Below are 6701 nucleotides of genomic sequence, written 5' to 3'. Positions count from 1 at the left end.
AATCTCTGTTCTATTACCTTGGAATTATTTCTTTCATAGCGTTGATCACTTGATGTACCTATTTTGCTTACTTTTGTGTTCACTTCGGGACTATTGATCCTTCTCTGCTGTCTCCCCATCCCTTGGAACTCTAGCTTTGTGGGAGCAGGTCTCTGTGGCTCACCCTTCCATTTCCCATCCTGGAATAAGTGCCCGTGAGTGTGTTACCTTACATGGTCAAAGGGCACCTGGCTGGCTCAGTCGGAAGAGCATGTGACTCTCGATCTCAGGGTCCTGGGTTCGAGCCCCATGTGGGGTGTAGAGATTACTCAAACAGATAAAACTTAAAAAAAAAAAAAAGGAAGAAAGGACTTTGCAAATGTGGTTTTGAAATGGAAAGATTATCTGGAGTTATCTGAGTGGGCCCAATGTAACCATAAGGGTCTTTATAAGAGGGAAGCGGGAGTGTCAGAGTCGAGAGAAGATGTGACAACAGAAGCAGAGGTGGGAGTGACAAATAGGAGGGGGCCTTGAGCCAAGGAATGTGGGCAGTCTCTAGAAGTTGGAAAGGCAAGGAGACAGATTCCTCCCTAGAGCCTCCAGAAGGAACGCAGTCTCTGATTTTAGCCCTTTAAGACCCATTCCAGGTTTTTGACGTCTGAAACTGTAAGATAATAAATTTGTGTTGCTTTAAGCCACTATGTGGCAATTTGCTATAGCGGCAACAGGAAATAAATACAGCACTTAATAACTATCTGGAAAGAAGAGTGAATGAAGGCCTCACAACACCCACAGAGTTCTGCTGGCCTTGGCCACATGGTCGCAGCACTCCACGATACCTCTAGCAAAGTTAGGGCTCTGTCCTTCACCGAGTTCAGTTACTTTCTCTATGTTTGGGTCTCCACAGGCCATCTTGTTTTCCTTCCCGCCACCTACCAGCTTCTCCTTCTCTGCCCTGCTTGGTTCTTGGTCAAACTCTCTTGTCTTTACATTTGTGAAATATCTTGTTCTTCTCTCCTATTTTGGTTCCTTTTTTGTGTGTCTTTATACGCCACTATATCACATCCTATCTCTTCCATGGTTCTTATCCTCGTACCCTGTCTGCTTGGGGTCTAATCGCATCTTTGCTTGTCTGCTGATTGCTAGCTCAAGGAGGACTCTCTCTGTGCGCTGCAATTTTGGATTGTAGGAGCCCAGGGCCTCATTTCCTGCCCTTACTTTTGCATCTCAACCCAAGACCCACGACTCCTCCCTCTTCTGGCACTCACAGCGTCAGTTTGCACTTACTGGTCTAGTTTTCGGTTCCATTTTTGTTTTTTGGCGCGAGGGGATTCCCCTGACTTTCTTGGGAACTCAAGTTTTTCGTTTGAAAGAATATCTGTTATCTTTTACCCAGAACTGTCAGATGTCTTTGTCGGGGGCGGGCGGGGTGTTTCAACTGCTCTGAGTCTGCTGTACTGCTGGGGGTGACCTGCCTTCACTTTTCTTTTCTAGCATCTTCTCTCTGCCTCCCAGCTCTGGATATTCTGTTTCTGTTCTTTGTGTCCACTCTAGGACATGCTGTTTCTCTGTTCTTTATCCCTTCAGGCGCAAATCCTTTTATTAACTAGTTGGTTCACTCCAGAGTTCCCCCCCCCCCTTTTTTTAAGTGTATTTATTTAGTTATTTACTTATTTAAGCAATCTCTACACTCAACGTAGGGCTCGAACTCACGACCCCAAGATCAAGAGTCACTGAACCAGCCAGGCGCCCCCACTCTGTAGTTGTCTGATTCAAAGTCATACAAATGGAAATCTGACAAGTCAACCTGTTTCCTGTTTGGCTCAATATATCTGTGCCCAGCCACCTCAGAAATCACTAGGCAGCCCATGTATTTTGGCTGCTGTTGGGGCTGATGCCCAAATGTGATCTAGTCAGCTGTGTTGTGAGCAGAAGTGGCCAAATGCAGGGTACCAAAGACAGTGACTTCTGCCCTTCCTTTAGACGGACCCGTGGGTGGGGCAGGCATCATAATTGATGTGTGTGGTGGCTTATCCTTAACAGACTCTGCAATCCAGTTGATTGATAATAGCCAGAGGGTGGTTTAAAAAAAATTTTTTTTTTTTTAACGCCAGGATCTTCACTTGGCTTACACATTTATTTACCCCTGGCATAGATACTGTTTTCATGTCTCAACACATCCATTCCTCCGATGTTTCTACTCTATAATTACTAAATAATTAGAAGAAGGTTTATCCATTAAATAAGCTCACTGTCATCACTTTAAAACCTAACTTCATTAAAAAAATAATAAAAAGAGAAGGAAACTGTAATTCCAGGGCTGGGGTCAGCCAACCTTTCAAAGCCCTAAGATTTGGGGCTCCCGGGGCGGGGGTGGGGGGTGGGGGGGGGTGGGGGCTCGGTCGGTTGAGTGTCCGACTTTGGCTCAGGTCATGATCTCGCGGTTCATGGGTTCGAGCCCCACATCGGGCTTGCTGCTGTCAGCATGGAGGCCACTTGGGATCCTCTGTCTGCCTCCCCCCTCTGCCCCTCCCCCACTTGTGGTCTCTCAAAAATAAATAAATATTAAAAAAAAAAAACAAACAAGCCCCGAGATTCCATGATGGGATGCCATGCAGACAACAAAATAATGAAGACGCTCAACACGTCCCAATGTGAAAAGATGTTCCAGATACCTGCCGGAAGTGAAAAAAGTTACGGGCAAAGCAGGGCACATTAGTACACCATCATTCGCGTACAAAAATTTATCCGTACGTACACGTGTGTTTCTTTGTAAACGCATCTCATACACAACATCTAAGAGACTGGTAACGGTGGTTACCTCTGGAAGAGCACTTGGGTGGCCAAGGGCCTTGACCTGGCATCTTGTTTGTGGAATTTAGAAGGAAAGAAACAAGGAAAGAAGGAAGAAAAAGAGGGAAGGAAAATGGAAGAAAAGCCCCACAGCCAAGGTGGGAAGAATCTGCTGGAGAGTCCTCAAATCTATCCTCCTCTGGAGGAGAGGGGTGGGGTTGAATCTGGCTCCTCAAGGCCACTGTCTCCACCACCTTCCCACTTCTCAGTTGAATTTATCCTGGGAAGGAGCGGGGGATTTGGTTCTCAGCTCTATATGCTAAGCCTGGCAAAAAGGCTGGAGGTTATGAAAGAGAATGTAGGGGCCAGAAAGTCACCGTCCCTGCTCAGTGCCTTTAAGCATTTGACGGTGAATCACAGTGACAAATATATTTCACACGGTGATTCAGCATTCACACTTCTATATATACTTGAGGTAAAAATTTTAAGAAACAATGCATACTACGGGAGATCCACTCTGATATTTCGTAAAATTCCATCACCAGTGTTTTAAAATCGTGGGCAAATCCCATGCTGTTGATTTTCAAACCCATGAATGGGTTTTGACTCACCATCTGGAAAACATGATATTGTCTCATGAAGCCAACTCCACTATTGCCTTTTGGAGACACTGATGTGTCTATCTTCAAAGATGCCTTTTCCTATCTGAACCAAAAAGCTCCAACTTTTGTGATTCTTCCATTGCAGAACTTGGAGTTGCCTTGATTCAAAACATGACCATTGCTAGAAAACATCTCTGTCTCCTCTCATGGAGCCTTCTAGTCCCATTCCTCTGCTAGTCCTGGCAGGGTCTTAGGTTTCACATTGTCAAACTTACTTTCTTTTCTTTCTTTCTTTCTTTCTTTCTTTCTCTTTCTTTCTTTTTTAATGTTTATTATTTTTTTATTTATTTATTTTTATTTTTTTATTTTTAATTTTTTTTTTCAACGTTTATTTATTTTTGGGACAGAGAGAGACAGCGCATGAACGGGGGAGGGGCAGAGAGAGAGGGAGACACAGAATCGGAAACAGGCTCCAGGCTCCGAGCCATCAGCCCAGAGCCCGACGCGGGGCTCGAACTCACGGACCGCGAGATCGTGACCTGGCTGAAGTCGGACGCTTAACCGACTGCGCCACCCAGGCGCCCCATTGTTTGTTTATTTTTGAGAGAGACAGGGTGTGAGTGAGGGAGGGGTAGAGAGAGAGGGAGACACAGAAACTGAGGCAGACTCCAGGCTCTGAGCACATAGCGTGATGCAGGGCTCGTGCTCGAGAACTGCAAGATCATGACCTGAGCTGAAGTCGGAAGCTTAACCCACTGAGCCACCCAGGCGCCCCTCGCATCATCAAACTTTCTAAATAGAAAGACTTCATTAATAAGATCTCTCTTTCTTTATATTTTATGATTACTAGTACCTGTTAAAATGTTTCTTTTAAGAGAGAGGTACAAGGAAATTCATTGTAATGGTAACAGACAGGAAACAAACTGAATGTCTACTAATAATATCCACATTCTTGTGAAAAACATGACAGCTCTCTATGTACTTTGTCATAAGGTCCTTGCAAAGACAAGGGCCAAAACATTGTGGACATTATGCTCTTGTTTATATAAGAAGCAATACATATATAAGCTTGGGTACGCATAGACTATCCCTGGAAGGACAAGTAAGAAAATGGTGATGGTGGGGGTGCCTGGCTGGCTCAGTTGGAGGAGAGTGCAACTCTTTTTTTTTTTTTTTTTTTTAAGTTTACTTATTTATTTTGAGAAAGAGAGAGAGACAGAGAGAGAGAGCGCAAGGGGGAGGGGCAGAGAGACAGGGAGAGAGAGAATCCCAAGCAGGCTCCCTGTTGTCAGTGCAGAGCCCAGCTTGGGACTTGATTTCATGAATTGTGAGATCATGACCTGAGCTGAAATCAAGAGTCGGATGCTCAACTGACTGAACCACCCAGTGCCCTGTGGTGTGACTCTTGATCTCCGGGTTGTGAGTTCAAGTCCCACGTTGGGTATAGAGGTTACTTAAAAATGAAATATTAAAAAGAAAAAGAAAAAAGGAAAATGTGATGGTAGTATTCCTGGAAAGAAGAAGATCTGAGAGCACGGGTGGGTAGAGGGTTACTTTTTATTTCTTACAAACTCTTTTTACTTCTGAATTTCTATCATTATTTAAAATTTTTTTCTTTTCAGAGCCGCCCGGTGGCTCAGGTCATGATCTCGTGGTTTGCGAGTTCGATCCCCACATTAGGCTCGCTGCTGTCAGTGCAAAGCCCCCTTCAGGTCCTCTGTCCCTCTCTGTGTCCCTCCCCTGCTGTGTGCTTGCTCTCTCTCTCTCTCTCCTTCTCAAAAAGAAAATAAACAGTAAAAATTTTTTTTCTTTTCACATCTCTGAGCGTGATGTGAAAATTACCAATCTCACAAGTGCATTAACCACAATGGACACTTAAAAAAAACAAACCAACAGCTTTATTGAGATGTGATTCACATGCCATAAAAGTCACCCTTGTAAAGTATATGCTTCAGTGTTTTTTAGCATATCCCTCACGTCACACTATCATTGCCACTACCTAATTTCAAAATATTTTCATCCCTCCAGAAAGAAATGCTGCACCCCTCCTTTGCCACCATCTCCCACGCTCCCCTCCTCCTGTCCCTAGCAACCACCAACCTACTTTTTGTTTCTTTAGACTTGCTAATTCTGTACATTTCATATAAATGGAATTATGTGATATATGACTGGCCCCCTTCGCTCAGCATGATGTTTTCAAGGTGCACCCATGTTATAGCACGTATCAGTACTTCATTTCTTTTTATTGCCAAATACTATTCCATTGAGTGGGTGCACATTTTGGTGGGGCCACTTATCAGTCGATGGTCATTGGGGTCTTTCCATTCTCGACGATAATGAGTAGCCATCATTCACTTGAATAATTTGAATATAACGACTAGATCATTTGACTATAATGAATAGAGTTGCCATAAACGTTTCTGTACAGTTTTTGTTTTTGTTTTGTTAAGTAGGCTTCCTGCGCAGCACCGAGCCCAGAGCGGGGCTTGAACTCACCACCTGAGATCAAGACCTGAGCTGAGATCAAAGGACATCAAGAGTCAGATGTTTAGCCGACTGAGCCACCTGGGCGCCCCAGCTGTGTAAGTTTTTGAGCGGACTTAGGTTTTAAATTCTCTTGGGAATATACTTAGGGGTGGAATTGCTCTAGGGTTCACATTTTGATGACCTGCCAAGCTGTTATCTAAAATGGCTACACCTGGATGGCTCAGCCAGTTGAGTGCCCGACTTCGGCTCAGGTCATGATCTCAGGGTCCGTGAGTTCGAGCCCCGTGTCGGGCTCTGTGCTGACAGCTCAGAGCCTGGAGCCTGTTTCAGATTCTGCATCTCCTTCTCTCTCTGCCCCTCCCCCGCTCATTCTCTCTCTCTCTCTCTCTCTCTCTCTCTCTCTCTCTCTGTCAAAAATAAATAAACATTAAATGGCTGCAGCATTTTACAGTCCCTACCAGCAGCATATGAAAGTTCCAGTTTTTCCTCATCCTTCCAACGCTTTTTTTTTTTTTTTTTTTAATTTTAGCCCTCCAACGATGGGTACTTATAAAGCATTTGGTAGCAAACTAATTTTTTTTCCCTAAAGCAAACACATTTAATAAGTAAGTCCCAGAGGGGGAAGGAAAAAAAAAAAAAAAGCAAAAAGTGAGCTGGGCTTGAGTCTTCCTACTGTGTGGAGTCATTTGCAGGTTACGGGGATGGGGGAAGTCTATTGCAGGCAGCCAGCTGCCAATTTCAGCTGGATCCCGAGACAGCTCTGGAACGAAAATCACAGGTCACCCAACCCCTGTTCTAGGTTTAAAGCAAGAGGTGTGAACAAGGTTACTCTGGGTCAGA

The 6701-nt window shown here is 44.4% G+C and overlaps 1 non-coding gene across 1 annotated transcript; it reads left to right on the top strand.

Moving 5' to 3' along the window:
• The first annotated feature begins 225 nt into the window (after window positions 1–225).
• TRNAE-CUC (transfer RNA glutamic acid (anticodon CUC)) lies at window positions 226–298 on the top strand. The gene has a single exon. It is a non-coding gene; the product is annotated as a tRNA-Glu (tRNA).
• Window positions 299–6701: the final 6403 nt, after the last annotated feature.

This window comes from Prionailurus viverrinus, chromosome A3 (genome assembly GCF_022837055.1).
Source record: "Prionailurus viverrinus isolate Anna chromosome A3, UM_Priviv_1.0, whole genome shotgun sequence".
Taxonomy (NCBI): Eukaryota; Metazoa; Chordata; class Mammalia; order Carnivora; family Felidae; genus Prionailurus; species Prionailurus viverrinus.
This window is presented reverse-complemented; position numbering and strand designations above follow the sequence as displayed.